The 15,106-nt window shown below is 39.4% G+C and overlaps 1 protein-coding gene across 5 annotated transcripts in view; it reads left to right on the top strand.

Annotated features, from left to right (window-relative positions):
• Positions 1 to 15,106, top strand: part of ctnnd2b (catenin (cadherin-associated protein), delta 2b) — a 153,331-nt gene that overhangs the window by 11,843 nt on the left and 126,382 nt on the right. Inside the window, exon 1 of one of the 5 annotated variants that reach the window (XM_027283520.1) lies at positions 13,494 to 13,512. The exons of the other annotated variants lie outside the window; for them this stretch is intronic. The gene's annotated coding sequence lies outside the window, so the exon portion shown is untranslated. Of the gene's footprint in view, positions 1 to 13,493; positions 13,513 to 15,106 lie in introns of those variants that run through there. 5 annotated transcript variants of the gene reach the window in all.

Here is a 15,106-nt window from a genome sequence, read left to right as displayed (position 1 = left end):
ATGCAAGATAAAGAAACAGCCGGGCCTACTACTTCAGAAAACAATAAAATATAGAAAATCCATCGTCTTTGTGATCCTGAGACATAAAAAGTACAACTACCGCAGTTTAAGAAATGCTGAAAAGGCAAAGCTGATATTTGCGAGTGCTTTTGAATGACTCTGGGCATCTTGACATTTCAATTATTCTCACAGTGTCCTAACTTGCATCATGCTGTCCACACCACAGTCATCTCAGCTGTTTGATGTTGTAGCCACGGTCGAGGGCAGCAGCCGAGGGCATTTTGGCCTCTTTGATGCTGCTCCCTCCATAAGCGATTTCTTCAGTGATGTCATTTTCTTCTGAGAAAAGCCTTTCAAAGTTGGCCTGATGTATTATGCATAGCACTACAGTAGCTAGCCAGTGTGCTAGTAGTGCTGTGGGGCGGTAATGGTGATGCTCGCAGTGCTGAGAATAGCACTGGAAAGCCTTTGTAATGTAGGCTAAATTCTTCCATGGTCAGCTTTCTTCTTCTCTTAATGTATGTTCTATTTTGGTTATATATGAGTGCAATGCTACCGTTGTGCAAACACAGTAGAGACATCAGTGGGCTAGATTTTATTAGCTTCTCCAGTCAGACAAAGTCAACACAAAACAGAATAATTAGTCATATTCATGTTATTACTGTGCTTAGCTGCAGAGGTGACAGATGAAACTATATTTTGACAGTATCTAAACCAGTGGTTCTTAACCTTGTTGGAGGTACCGAACCCCACCAGTTTCATATGCTCATTCACCGAACCCTTCTTTAGTAAAAAATAAAATATGATTTTTTTACCGGTGCACAAAATGAACCGTGCATTAACATCACCTTGTTCAAATAACAAAACCAACACAGTGCATGAACTCACAACAACTTACCTCAGTGTGACTTCTGCTGTTGCCTTTGAGAGACCAGTTCAGATATGCGTGGCTTCACCTTGGCAAGTGCCAGTCTCATGTCATTTTCACAGCAAAGTCTGTTCCTTTTCTTAGTTTTTATGTCCAGCATCCTCGAAAATGATTGCTCACAAAGATATGTTGTAACAAATGGTATAAAAAATTCCAGGGCGGAGGCTCCACCGAACCCCTGAGACCGACTCACCGAACCCCTAGGTTAAGAACCACTGATCTAAACAATTAACATTTCCTATACAACATGCAGACCATATTAACAATTGCATGTTTTCTGTAGTGTTCCAAGTTTTGAGATGAGCCATAAGTTTTATGGAAACCTAGAGGAAGCACACAAAAGAATCTGCTTGTCATGACATGATGAAATCATTATGTTGGGATCTCAACACAAGCTTTGTTTTTCAAAAGAAAAAAAAGTTGATGCCAATATCACAAAATAATGACTTTCTATGTCAATATAATAAATAAATAACATTTACAATATGTTAAGTTTTCCACCTATATTTTGAATTGTTGTTCTCTCTCTCCTTTTGTAAATTATGACAAAAGGACAGATGGTGAAAGAGTTTTTTTTTTTTTACTACTATATTTGATAACACTGTAATAGATATTTTTGTATATCTGCAGCCTTGTGCCTACAACCGAATTGTAGCCATGCTGATATTCAGTGTAACAGAACTTACGTGCTTTAATGGCTTTGTTGATATTTTTATATAAAGTCAGATGAATCAACATTAATCCTTACACTCATGTTCCCCACAGGAAGAATTGTACATACTTGTGGAGATTTCCCTGATATTTTCAGATTCAATTTCAAATTTACCTATTTAAAATATAGTTATACAGAATATATAGTATAATATAGTAAAATATAGTTTATACATTTTTGTCTAATGGGTGTACTGTGCTTTGTGACAGGGTTGCAAAGTTATTAGCATGTTCTAGCATGTACTGTATTTGAATTTTATAATACAACATAACATACTGCCACTGTACAGTTATTCTGCTAACTTTCATGCAACTGTTCAGAGGGGGTGAGCATTAAGTCATTCCTGTTGTTATGCAACACAAATAGATCTGGAAACTGTCTAATTAGCTAGCCTGTTGATAAAGGTTTTAGTAGTTTGTGTACAGGAGGATTTGGGTGTGCAGCATGCAGAGTTATATCAAATATGTAGATATTAACAGATGCTGCCATTTCCAAGACAGTTTTCACAGCATTGTGGCATGCTGTGTGGTTAAAGCTGACACATGCGCACCAGTGTCAGGCATTATTGGTGGAGTTTAGCCCACAGTCAGTCTCTGTTTTAATGCTGGGGTGTATCTTGGGTATATCATCTTAGAAGCTCTGCAAACACAGCTCTGTCCCACACATTTACTTCACTGATAAATATGCAAACCCTCAGGAGTCAGGCAGCTTTTGTCCAACAAAGCCCTGCAGTTTGTCTAACACAGTTAACTCAGCATGTAACTTTCATTCCTCAGTCCTCTCATTTTCAAACGGCTTTGTCATCGTGCAGAACCTCTTGTCACCGAGCGGTTTGAATTCCTTTGTGGGTAGAGGGCAGTTTTAATTTGACATTGCACTGTGTTTATCACAACTGTTGTAACCTCTGTAATTATACTATGTGGTGTGCCGCTCGCGAATGTAGCTTACCCAGAGGATCTGTGAAAGACATGTATAATTCATGATTTGATTGTATTTTTAGCTGCTGCAGTTTGTTGTTTGGAGATGCTAAAACAAGGGCTACTTTGTATTGAACATGAGGATCTACACCGTGAGTTTGTTTGCTTCTTCTTTTAACTTTTGTGCTCTGCTTGCCAGGATGTAGGGCTGAAAGAGGTGGAGCCTTTGGTTTTTTTCAAGTTCCTCCCTCTGTATCTTCAAAGATAAAATTAACATCAGCACCCATGCTAATGCCATTTATCCTTATTTGATTCCAATTTTTCTATCAAGCCAAAACACTTATCTCTACATTACATTCAAAACAGTGACATTCCAGTAAGTTCCATTACACTACATAAACTATTTAATGTCTTGAGTCCTGAATGGCTAGGAGCCAGAAGTGTGTTCTTTCATTTTAAATTGGACATGACTACTACATGATGTTTGAGTCATGAGAGGCAGATCTTTATGAGCACAAATCAAGTCTGCTCAGTGTTTGCAAAATGACTCTGTCTGCTGCTGAAGACCTTCTGCCTGAGAAAAATGGATACCAGTGTGTATGTGTGTGTGTTTGTGTGTGTGTGTGTGTGTGTGTGTGTGTGTGTGTGTGTGTGTGTGTGTGTGAACATGATTTCAGTCAGATGTGTTTTGAAGAGGTGCTTCCTGCTGTTTTTCCTTTTAACTAGCGAGCAGGGATCTCCAGTGGGACCTCAACACTCTCAGCCAGTCATCTAGTAATTGAGGGGGTCACTAGTTAGATTCCTGGCTTCAGTCCGGTCGAAGTGTCCTTGAGCAAGATACTCAACCTGATGGCTGTGATGCTGATGTGTGATTGTGTGCATGGGTGACCTTTGGATAGCAAGTGCTGCGTCGCTCCTGATGACTCATCAGTGCATGAATGCGATCAGAAAGACAATATACAAACACACCAGTCCACGACCTCTGACCCCTGACCTTGTTTTAAACAAGAAAGGGTTAGAGAACTATGTGAATTTGCACTGTTGACCAATAGACAGAGAAGAGGAAAGAGAAATGTTTGTCACATACATACATACATACATACATACATACATACATACATACATACATACATACATACATACATACATACATACATACATACATAGTCAATAAGGAAAGACATTCTTAAATATTCATTCCATAGAATTTATCATCAGGCACCATTTATATACACATCAAAAAATAAATAAATCATTGTCAGGCCTCAGGTGTAATAATCATAGGAATAATAATACATTTTATTTCATAACACCTTACAATAAATAGAGTAGACAGCAAATAACAAAAACAACCATAAAGTATACTAAATTACCAGAATACAACTTGAAAAAAACAGGTTAGAATAGGACAATGCAATTAAATGAGTCAGATGGAAAAGGCCATTTCAAACAGGTGGGTTTTGAGTGCGGACTTGAAATGTTCCTTATGACCGGGGGGTAACGGGTTTTCACCACCATGGGGAGCAGAGCTTCCAGCTGCTCTGCTCCCCATGGTGGTGAGACAGGCAGAGGGGACTGTCAGGTGAATGGAGGAGGATGATCTGAGGGAGCGAGGGGGAGCAGCAACATGGAGAAGATGCGAGAAATATGGTGGTGCAAGGTTATGGATAGCTTTGAATGTGAGCAAAAGGATTTTGTAATTGATGCAGGATTTGACCGGGAGCCAGTGGCGCTGCTGCAGGACAGGAGTGATGTAGTGGATGGAAGGGGTTCTGGTAATGAACCTCATGGTGTGAGCTGCTCTGGCAAATATAGACCAAGAAGAGAGGCGTAACTGAGCTCAGCTGCATACAGCCACAATAAACAGACATTAGAAGCACTGATGTCGGGTGATTGCAGTCAGTTCATCCCAAAGGTGTTGGATAGGTTTTCCTCACCACACGCCACATGGGAGGGAAATTACTTCTTAAGTTTTGTGCACAGAGGCATTGCCATGTTGAATGCACTTCTCTCAGATTGGTGCCACAAAGTGTAACACACCATTGATCTAAATTGTCTATTGTCTGATCTAAAATATAAAATTGTATGCTGCAGCATTGCGATTTCCATTTTTTTCACTGAACATGAAAAACATTGATGGGAGACGGGAAATTGTTCAAGTTGATACACATTTTATTGTCACTCTTCAGCTGCTGCTATCAAAATAAAACGCTGAAAAGCCCCAAAAATAATCTTAGAGCAACAAAAAACAAATATTGTCCACACAATTTTTGCCACATAGTGTACATAGCCATTACCAACAACCATTAGCCTGTTGATGTTGATTGTCCTCACTTAATTTGTGTGAGTTAGCTCTTGGTGATGTGCATTATTCTTAACTGTTTTCTAATGAGATTCTTCATCTAAATGAACACAGATGAGTATTACAGATGATAATTACAGTAGATAAAAAAAGTTCTCAGTCACACACGCTCGTGGCATTAAATGACTAATGAAAGTGACGTGATAGGATTGTTTGTTATTAAAAATCAAACTTCTTACAAGTTTCCCCACACAAAGGATAACCTTGAAAGAACTTTCCTGAAATTCTAATATGCTCCAGCGCTCTCCCTCCTCCCAGGTACCAACACACATCCCGGAGATAAACCCGTGATGGAGATTTGCATTGATATGACCGAGTTTGTAAATGCTTTCCTCAGGATTTGTTCACTTGACAAGACTGAGAAAAAGATGAGGCTGATGTGAGATTGTTAGTTTGGACCATGTCTTAATACTGAATGTACAGACTTTTCAGATGACCTGCTCTCCACCAAATGAAAGATTGGAACACCTCATTGATTTGATATCCAAGTGTGGAAACCCTTCTCACCAAAAGTGTGTCCTCACAAGTAAAACAACACAAGGAGACAGTTGCTTTGAGTGAAAGAGATAAAAATGGGAGATTGAGGTAAACGTGTGTCCTCACAAGAAACCCAAAGTAAAAAGACACACTGTGTCTGAAGGGGGCCAACAATAGCAGCGGATGATGGAAGATAAGTGATGTTGGAATAAATTCAAGGGTGCAGCCCACCTGCTTATCATGGAAATTCTCTTAAGTGAGATGTATATAATTATGCAAGATTACCAGAGTAGCATGTATATGTAAAATGCGTAAGAGTGAAATGTGGCTAACTGCACAACCCTTCCTCACCTGCCCTTATCTTCTACTTTATAGGTTTTAGTAATACATTTCTTGCCATTTGTTTTTTTTTTTATGTTGGCACACAGGCTGCTCATAGCTTCAGAACTGTTAGGGCTTGAAATGTAGGTGAAGTCTGAAGACGTCATGCCGTAGACGCTGGCGTGAATGACCATGTTTTACCAGGGGGAACCACACGTGTGAGTCTTTGTACACACACTTTGTTGGGTCTCATTTCAATGGTGTGTTTTGCGCCTCATCTCAAGAGAGCTATGATTGTAAGTTTAAATCTATTGACAGTGTGATGAGCTGCTGCAATGAATATAACAAAATGAAGTGAGATGAGCTCGAGCAGAAAAAGCACCAGCGACTAGGGATGTAACGATGCATCGTGATACAATTAAAAATCGGTACAAATGTGTGACGACTCGCATCGGTTGACATAAATCGCGAATCTTGCCGAATGCGAGAGAAGTAAAAAAGTCACTCGTTTGGTGATTCATTTGTTCAGCGTCAGGCGTCAAGTCACGTGACTCACATCACTATGTAGGTACAGCGCACAGAACGAGGGAAGACATGGCGATGGTAGAAAATAGTTTTGAAATAGAGGACGCACCAAGCAGTTTGAAATCACCTGTGTGGAGCATTTTGGATCCCCTATATACACAAATACAACCGTGAGAAACAGACAAAACCAAAACAGCATGTAAATATTGCAAGAGACTGCTAACATATAGCGGCAACACGAGCAACATGCAGCAGCATATCAGTCGCCCCCACAGTGAGAAGCAAAGTAATGTTATGCCACCTCGTGAGTGGAAACTGCACATCACACCAGTTAACAGCAGTTTACTGTGAGATTGTTTCTAAAGAAAGGAGATATTTGTCATGTATTTTGTTGTTTAAGATTAAGTTGCACTTTTTCTAAGAGAACACAAACTGTTTGAGAGTTTCTGTAAAGAAAGATTTTTTTTTCCTACAAATAAAAAGATCATTTTATTTGGTCATAATTTGTCTGTAGCTCATTTTGATTTAAAAAAAAAAATCGTATCGTGAACAAAAAATCGTGACTCGAATCGAATCGTGAGTTGAGTGTATTGTTACATCCCTACCAGCGACTGATAAGAGTTTACTGCAGAACAGAGAAAGAGAGAAGGTCACATCTTATATCAAAGACACTTCAATCTTTGAGGGAATTAGAAAGTGAACCAACACCATCAATGCTGAGAAGTTTGACTGTAGCAGAGTCGCCAACTATGAAATTTTGCTAAATCACATGCACATTTCTGTGAATAATGCTTATGAAACGGCATAAACAAGGGCATTAATACCGTACCTAAGTTAGTCCCAGACAGTTGACTATGTCAGCATTGGCCTCGCAAGGTTCAGTGTGACAGATGGCATGTTGAGCCATTTTCAGCTCATGAGAGGCAGTTTGGTAAGAGTGTTAATATTAACACCAGAACTGATGCAATGTAATGCAACAGAGTTTACAGCGCAAAGACTTGTTTACATGTGCAGTACCACTTTAATGAAGCTGTGAAGCTACGCCAGTGAAATTAATTAAAACATTTGATACATTTTGTTTGATTGCCAGTGTTTGTTAGTATTTTTTAAAACTCACTCACTTGGGACCATTTTGTCCCCAGTTCTACCATCAAAACCACAAAACCACGCTTGTCCAGTGTTTGTTTAACCATAGTTCTAACATTAATAAGTTCCATGCAGATGCTTATTGGGTCATTTTCTGGCTTCCAAAAGTTAATTATTAATTTATTTTATTTTTGCTACTTACCATGTCAACCAGGTGTTCCAAGGACATTGGTGATGTCACAGGGTTTAACCCAACTATGTGGGGGGAGGTAAATGAGCTTAGCGGTTATTTATGTTGATTTGTGATCTGTTTATGTATGGTTGCAATGTAGGTTGTATGGGAAACAGTGTTAAAGTGTTTATATTGTGAATTCAGCTAGAATAAAACTGTCCATTACCTGTTTAAGAGGAAGCAGCGGAGTTACCTGTTTGAGTGGTGTTACAGCCTAGACCAGGGGTCGGCAACCTTTAACACCAAAAGAGCCATTTGAACCCGGTTTCCACAAAAAAAAAACCCACTGAGAGCCGCAAATACTTTTTGACATCTAAAATGGAGAAAAAACGCATTTATTAGAAAGTTAAAAATAAACATACACTTATTAGTGCTTTGACTACCCTTTTGAAGATGGGCTATAAAGTGTTACTTATGAAATCCACAAAGTGCTACAGAGAAAATTTAATTTAATTTCTAATGAACACATTTTGAACATTCTGAGTTCTTGAAAAGCAAATGAGTCTGCCCAGACATCATTGAACGATCTATTTTCCTCTGATATTTTTCTTTTTTTAGATTTCTCCATATCTGGCCTTGTTGGGGTTGAAAGTTGGGATAGCGTTCGGCGGGAATACCGGCTTTCGCGAGTATGACGTTTATTTTGAGCGGCAAAAAACAATAAAATATACTTATTTTATTAATATTTTAATATTTCAAGATCGCATCAAGATCTTCCAATTTAGAACTAAAACACTAAAACAATAACTAACACAAATAAAATACACATACCGTATTTTCACGACCATAAGGCGCACCGTACGAAAAGGCGCAGTCTACACACACATATGGCGCACCGCCTTACAACAACACACACACAAGCATACAAGTGTGCGTATTTAAAAATAGAGCGGGAGCAAAACTGAGTTTGATTGTGCTTTATTTAAGTCTTTATTACAAAGTACTAACATTTTTTAAGCACATTACCACAGCACACATTAGCACATTACCGGTAATCGTCATTAATCAAACCCATCGAAGTCCTCATCCTCCGTTTCTGAGTTAAACAGCTGCGCTAAATCAAATATGCCAGTTCCACTTTCTTCGCTGTCAGAGTCACTTTCCGTGCCGTGCGGCCCCTCGGAAATGATGCCGGCTTTTGCGAAAGCTCGAACAACAGTGCCAGTAGACACGTTAGCCCACGCATCTACAATCCATCCGCAAACCGTGGCGTAACTTGCCCGGCGCTGCCTGCCACTCTTTGTGAAACTGTGGTCTCCATCGGTCATCCATCGCTCCCACGCCGCTCGCAGCCTTACTTTGAACGGCCGGTTCACACCGATGTCCAGCGGTTGGAGTTCCTTTGTCAGACCTCCCGGAATAACAGCAAGTGCAGCGTTCATTTGTTTCACTTCTTTTTTCACATCGGCTGTGAGATGGGCACGTTGTTCTCGACACATGTTTAACAACACACATAGGGCGCACTGCACTATAGGGCGCGCCGCACATTTTGTAAAAAATATAAGACGTTTATATGCGCCTTATGGTCGTGAAAATACGGTAAATACTTTTTAAAAGTAATTTATTTTCCCAAGCCACTCGGAGCCGCAGTGTAAGGATGAAAGAGCCGCATGCGGCTCCGGAGCCGCAGGTTGCCGACCCCTGGCCTAGACTGATTCCTGCTGAGCAGAATCTATTTAAGCAGTTGATTTTTTGGCTGTTGTGTAAAGCCTGTTTTGTTCAGTACCTCAAAAATTATTTGTTTACATGTGTTGCACGATGCAACTTTTTATAAATAAACCACATTTTGCTTTATCTGGACAAAGATTCTCTCATCTGCCTCCTACTACAGCCACTCTTCTCCACATTATCACCTTTTAAAGTTGGTAGGGCTAACTTGAGAGCAAACATTCAACAGACACAGAGCTGCATTAGTATTCTCAGTGTTTTGTGTTCACCTGATGAATGTAAGTTCAATATTCAGTCCTGAATTTTTGTTCTTCGCCAACTCCTAGGGGAAATATCCAGCTCTTGAGCTCCACAGTTTCTCAAGCTAGTCTCTTTGTCAGTCTGCTGTCTGCTGCTGAGTGGGTTGTGTACAGTGAATTTTCAGAGCTATTTCATTAGAAACAGCTGCCTACTGCCGGCCACTATTAAATTGTTTTGCACTCCTGCACACAGATCACCGATTAAGACTCATGCTGCTGTGACAAGATGTTTTCTTATTTCATTTGAGGCCAACAGACTGAGGTGAAGCTTCGTTGGCTGCAACAACAGAGTCACCACGACAGAACAACATATGCTGTGTGTGTCTAAACTGATAGTTAAGCAGAGTGACAGTTTTCGGCTGAAAAAGTGAATGAGAGAGGTTAAAGCTTTTGACAGTGTGCCCTATGAGAAGCATAATTATAGCCTGTAATATATGTTGAATAATTATGTACTGATCAACAGAACTATCTTATAATAAATTGGTATTTTTGCAATTTTAGAGCCTCAAGTTTCAGATTGCAATACCACTGTCACTGCCATGGTCTTATTAAGGGGTCTTTTCACTCCAAAACACCTGTAGCACAAACCCTCCACTGGCTCTCTGAGTTCACAGGCTGAGCAGGTTAACAAACTCAGCCAACGTTTAGAATCAGCTACAGTTTTTATTTTATTGTCCATCAGGAAATCTTATTTATATGTGGCAAAAGTGGGAAATACGTTAAACAGTAAAATGTGTAAGTTAAGTTAATAGTGCTGTGAAGCATTACGTAATTCTCATAGGTGATGGTAAGAAAGTCAAAGTCAGCGTAGCATTAAAATGAAAGTTGGACAAAATGTTGCTTTTTAAATGGGTTGTGCAAATATCATTAATTAATTATTAAATATTGGCATGATCAATATTTTGATCTGAGTTTAGATCAGACTCAGTTATACAGGTGCAGGCTGATGGCTTTGGAGGGAAAATGGGTCACGTTGTTGTGCTACTAATTTTTTGACAAACGATCACAAATAAGTGTGTCCTTTTATGATGCCCTAAATTAAATAGTACTTACTAAATTCTGTGTTGATATAGTTTCCTGTGAGTGAAGCCTGTAAGTTTCATGCTAACCTTATTCTTTTGGCACATATCTAGTGTCTGGTATGAAGTTATGGTAAATAGAAAGCCTGACAGCAGAAATGTCTTATATGCTAGCAAATATGCTAACGTTATAAAGAATAGAATGAATAATTTATTGATCACTGGAGGGCAATTTTTTTTTCACCCAAGTTTTTACATGCATTTTACCTGAAATACAACCACACACACACAGAGGGCTCATAGATATGCATAAGTGGAGAAATGGTGGAGTGATGGACAGCCGCACATAGCGGCGGCGCACTGGGAGCAGTTAAGACACCTCAGCAGTGCCCAGGAGGTGAACTGGTACCTCTCCAGCTAGCAGTCTACCCTCCATACTTTGGTCCATGCTAGACTTGAACCTGCCACCCGCCGGTTCCCAAGCCAAATCCCTACAGACTGAGCGATTCCTGCTGTGTATGTGTGAGAAGGGTTTCTGAACTTGCTTAGTTACCCATGCTCACCAGAGCTAATTTGTGTAGTCTCTGTGTTATTGCTGCAACTAGCTGCTGTTTCTCACTGGAATATATTAAAGTTGGAGTACGGTTGGAAATGTGAGGATGAGTGCTATATATAATGTACCTCTAAAGAGTAATTTCACTGAAACTCATCAAGTTGCTATTTCCTACAGAATTGTCAGAAAATGTGCATACAACTGTCCGCACATCCTTGATTATTTGTAAATGGAGACTCTTTAAAGTGTCATAGCCACTTAGACATGTGTGCCATAGTGCCTTTGCTGGCATCGCTAGTTAAAACGGCAGACTTGGATCACAGAGAAACGCTGCTAATTGAAATCCACTCTTGGACGTTTATTTTAGCCCGTGTGAAGTTTAAATTTAGGACAAATAAAGCCTTCATCTACCAAACTGTGAAGTCATAAGCCTGTGTAACACAAATCATTTGTGAGTGGGGTATATTAAACCTTCATACACAGCTCCTAAGGCTTTGTTTTAGATAGGACTGTAGACTTTCTTTCAGTCTCTTATATTCTATGTTGTGTTACAAAAGAGCTGAGGATGTCTGAAAAATGACGAACCGACTGGATCTTTCAACTGGAAGATTTATTGCTCTTGGTGCCATTGGTTCACTTCAAAAAAGTCAGTTGACATCCACAGAAATCACAGCTGATCTGATTCTACATTCACTGCTTTGATCCAACCTGGATCTGTGAGCTCTAAAGAGTTATGATGTTGTCTTAACAGTGTTAGATTTTATCGTTCTCTTTTAAACTTTTTGAAAGACTGCCACTAAAGAGGATGTGAAATTCATTTCTTCCAGATAACCCAGTACCAAGGGCAAAATATTCACAGACAGACATTGGAGGGAGACCTACTTTTAATATTTGGCAATGATTTCTAGCAAGCTTCTTATGTTATAGATATGTGATTAAATTATTTACATTTCACTTTGTTCTTTGTTAATTATCTCTTCTTCTGTAGCAGTTAACAAGCTGTAACCTCAGTGTTAACAGAGACTGATGATAACCAGCTTCATGATACCATTTATTATCCAGGATCACCGAGTTTTATAAATATGGAAACTTTGTGGTAACACTTCTCTTAGTACAATGAATGTTGCCTCCACCCAGTCAAGTGTAATTAAACACTGAAAACTATGATCGCTTATGGGCGTTCAAATTTCTCTTTTGAACATTGGGATTGACGTGACCACCATTTCCTCATGGAGATTAACGCATGCCTAATGCCTACTTTGATAATCATGCTACTGCTTATAATTTTAAATAGATCCACTAAATTTCTAATATTCACTGCTAATCCTGCTTCTTCCCTAACAATTTCCTCTCATCAGTGTTGTCAGTGTGACTAAATGGGAGGGGAGCTTACATGCTAGGGGTGGCAGTGGCTCAGGTGGTGTATCAGGTAGTGTAGTAGTTTGAGGGTCACTTGTTCAGATCCCAGCCAGACAGTCCTTGTGACCCCAAGTTGCTGTTGGTGTGTAGGTGTGTATATAGTTGAAGAAGATGAAAATGTATTTAATCCCAACTTTTCTAAGTTGTGACAAACAGCAAAAACAAAAATCAATTTTTGCAATTATTATTGCATATGAACATAGACTGTATAAAACACAGTCGCAGTATGGTGTTACACAGGCTTATGCAGAGCCATTGTGAAGCTCAGTATGGCTCTGGCTGCTGCCATCTTGGCAGTCTTGCCTCTATCGGCTCCCCACTAATTCAAAAATGCCAAAAACTATATATAATATATAATTATATAATTTGAACGGGTGAGTTCTATAAAGATTCAGACTCAGTATAGTTGTCATTATCTGTAAAGACCAAAACTGTTTTTTGTGTCAGACTGTATGGATTGTATTCGGCATTTTAACATGGGGGTTTATGGAGACTGACTGACTGTTCTGTATCCAGCCTCAAGTGGACATTTGAGGAACTGCAGTTTTTGGAACTTTCACTATGGCTTCATTTCATAGCCACAGGAGGTTGTTTTTTTTACTCTAACATGGGGCTGGTGGCAATACCAGTCATCATACCAGTAATTTGCCTGGTATCATAGCAACAAAACCCGTTTAGGTGCCTTTGTTGTACTTATGATTTGATAAAATACTGCAGCACTTTTTAATATTGTGTCTTGCCTTATTATCACTCTGTTGCTAGGAGCAGTTAGCAACAAACAGAAAAAAAAGGACAATTTAAAAGGTGTTATTTCTGTCATCTTACAACAGCCTGCTGCTGTTAATCTCATCCACACAGCTTGTGTGACCATTTTTATGTCCCTAGCTTGGTCGAGGGTGCATGCTGTGGCTTTCTCTGAGAATCTGAATCTGTGCAGGGAGCTGTCCCTGTTACCTGCTGCAGCTCCTGCAGGTGTCTACGACCTGGAAGTAGGGTGAGCCATGTTGATGATCGAGCTTTATTTGCATTATTTGCACCTGTTCACTTGTAGTCGTTTTTCTGTGTTACATTTTACTAGATCAAGCTGCATTTCTGTTCAGCGTTGAAGTTTCAGATTAAATATAGGCCAGTTGTCTGTTGTTACAAGTCCAACATTAGCTACATTAGCTGTATTGTTTGTCTTGTCAAAACCCTGGGGGTTTGTTAAACACCATCATCGAGCTCCTGTCATCCAGTTCTACTATAACACCTGATGTCTGACTACTGCTCACATCTTCTTCTGTTGTTGTTTTTAAAATTCCTCCACCATATTAACGTTATTATTACATCATTACATTGGTTGACTAATGCTCTTCCTTCCTTCTGGGTAATTAAGTAAAGCATGATTGTGCTGGGAAAATGACAAACAGAAATCAAAGTGATATACCCACTGGGCTGTTACTGAAGTTATTAACTGTCCTTGAAACTTTACACTATAGAGATTTAGATTACGTAATCAGCAGTGCTTTCTATCACACGCCAGCAAACATCAGCAGGCATCATTAGCATTTACGCCCAAAACGGATGTAGCCGTTTGAAAAAGAAAACACAGTCACTCAGACGCAGTTTAATTGTGATCCATATTCAGTGAGCCCGTAATTCAGGCAGTAAAATAACAACACAGGAGCAGCTGTGATAGTTTTTTTTTTTTATTGTGGCCGGTCGTCTTTTAATGGTTCACAATCAGAGCAGCTATCCTTTAGTGAGGGCTGCACACTGTATCACAGCGCTACAGGAAATCTGTTTGTGTGTAATAGTGTCTTTCACCATGGATAGATTTGGTTTATGAGTGATTAACCCTCAGTGATGTTTGTTAGGCCATCTGCTATTGACTGCCAGTGACAGTTAAGACCATGCATATTGTCGCTGTCTGAGGAAAACCAGAAATCTGTGTTCAAATAGAACAGTGAACTATTTATATGATTTATTTATTTATTTATATGTTTTAAATGGATTTACATGGATTATGCTTTTTTTATATATAATTCTTACGGCATACGGGTGGTTCCAGGCTTTAACTCTCCCGTTTATGTCCACCTCATTTGATAAACAGGACCATAGCAACAACTGTAATCCTAGATCTTGGCGTAGCCACGTTCAATGAGAACCTGTGAGATGAGAAAGCAGACAAACTCCGAGGAAGAAGCTAGATTAGTAAGATGCATTAATGGCACATGAGTGTGTGTACAGATGGAGAGAGAGGGGAAAAATGAGAAGAGCTCAGTGCATCATGGGAAGTCCCAAGCAATCTAGGCCTATAGGCTAGGCAACTAAAAGCTCTATCAAAAAGCAATGTCTTAAATGTGGAGAGTGGATCAGCCTCTGATATCCAAACTGGGAGCTGGTTCCACAGCATTAACATGATTAGCTGGACAAAATGCTGCCCAGATGATGCACTATCAAAAAAACATCAGATGTAATGCATCTGCAACTGCCATGCAAAAGTCAATGTTTTTTTAAAATAATTTTGATTTACAATAAGCTTTTCTAGCATCATATAGCATTTTCACTTGCCATAGTAGGCAGCTACCTTTCATCATAGCAGACAT

The sequence above is a fragment of the Larimichthys crocea genome, chromosome X (genome assembly GCF_000972845.2).
Source record: "Larimichthys crocea isolate SSNF chromosome X, L_crocea_2.0, whole genome shotgun sequence".
NCBI classification, from domain to species: Eukaryota; Metazoa; Chordata; class Actinopteri; family Sciaenidae; genus Larimichthys; species Larimichthys crocea.
This window is presented reverse-complemented; position numbering and strand designations above follow the sequence as displayed.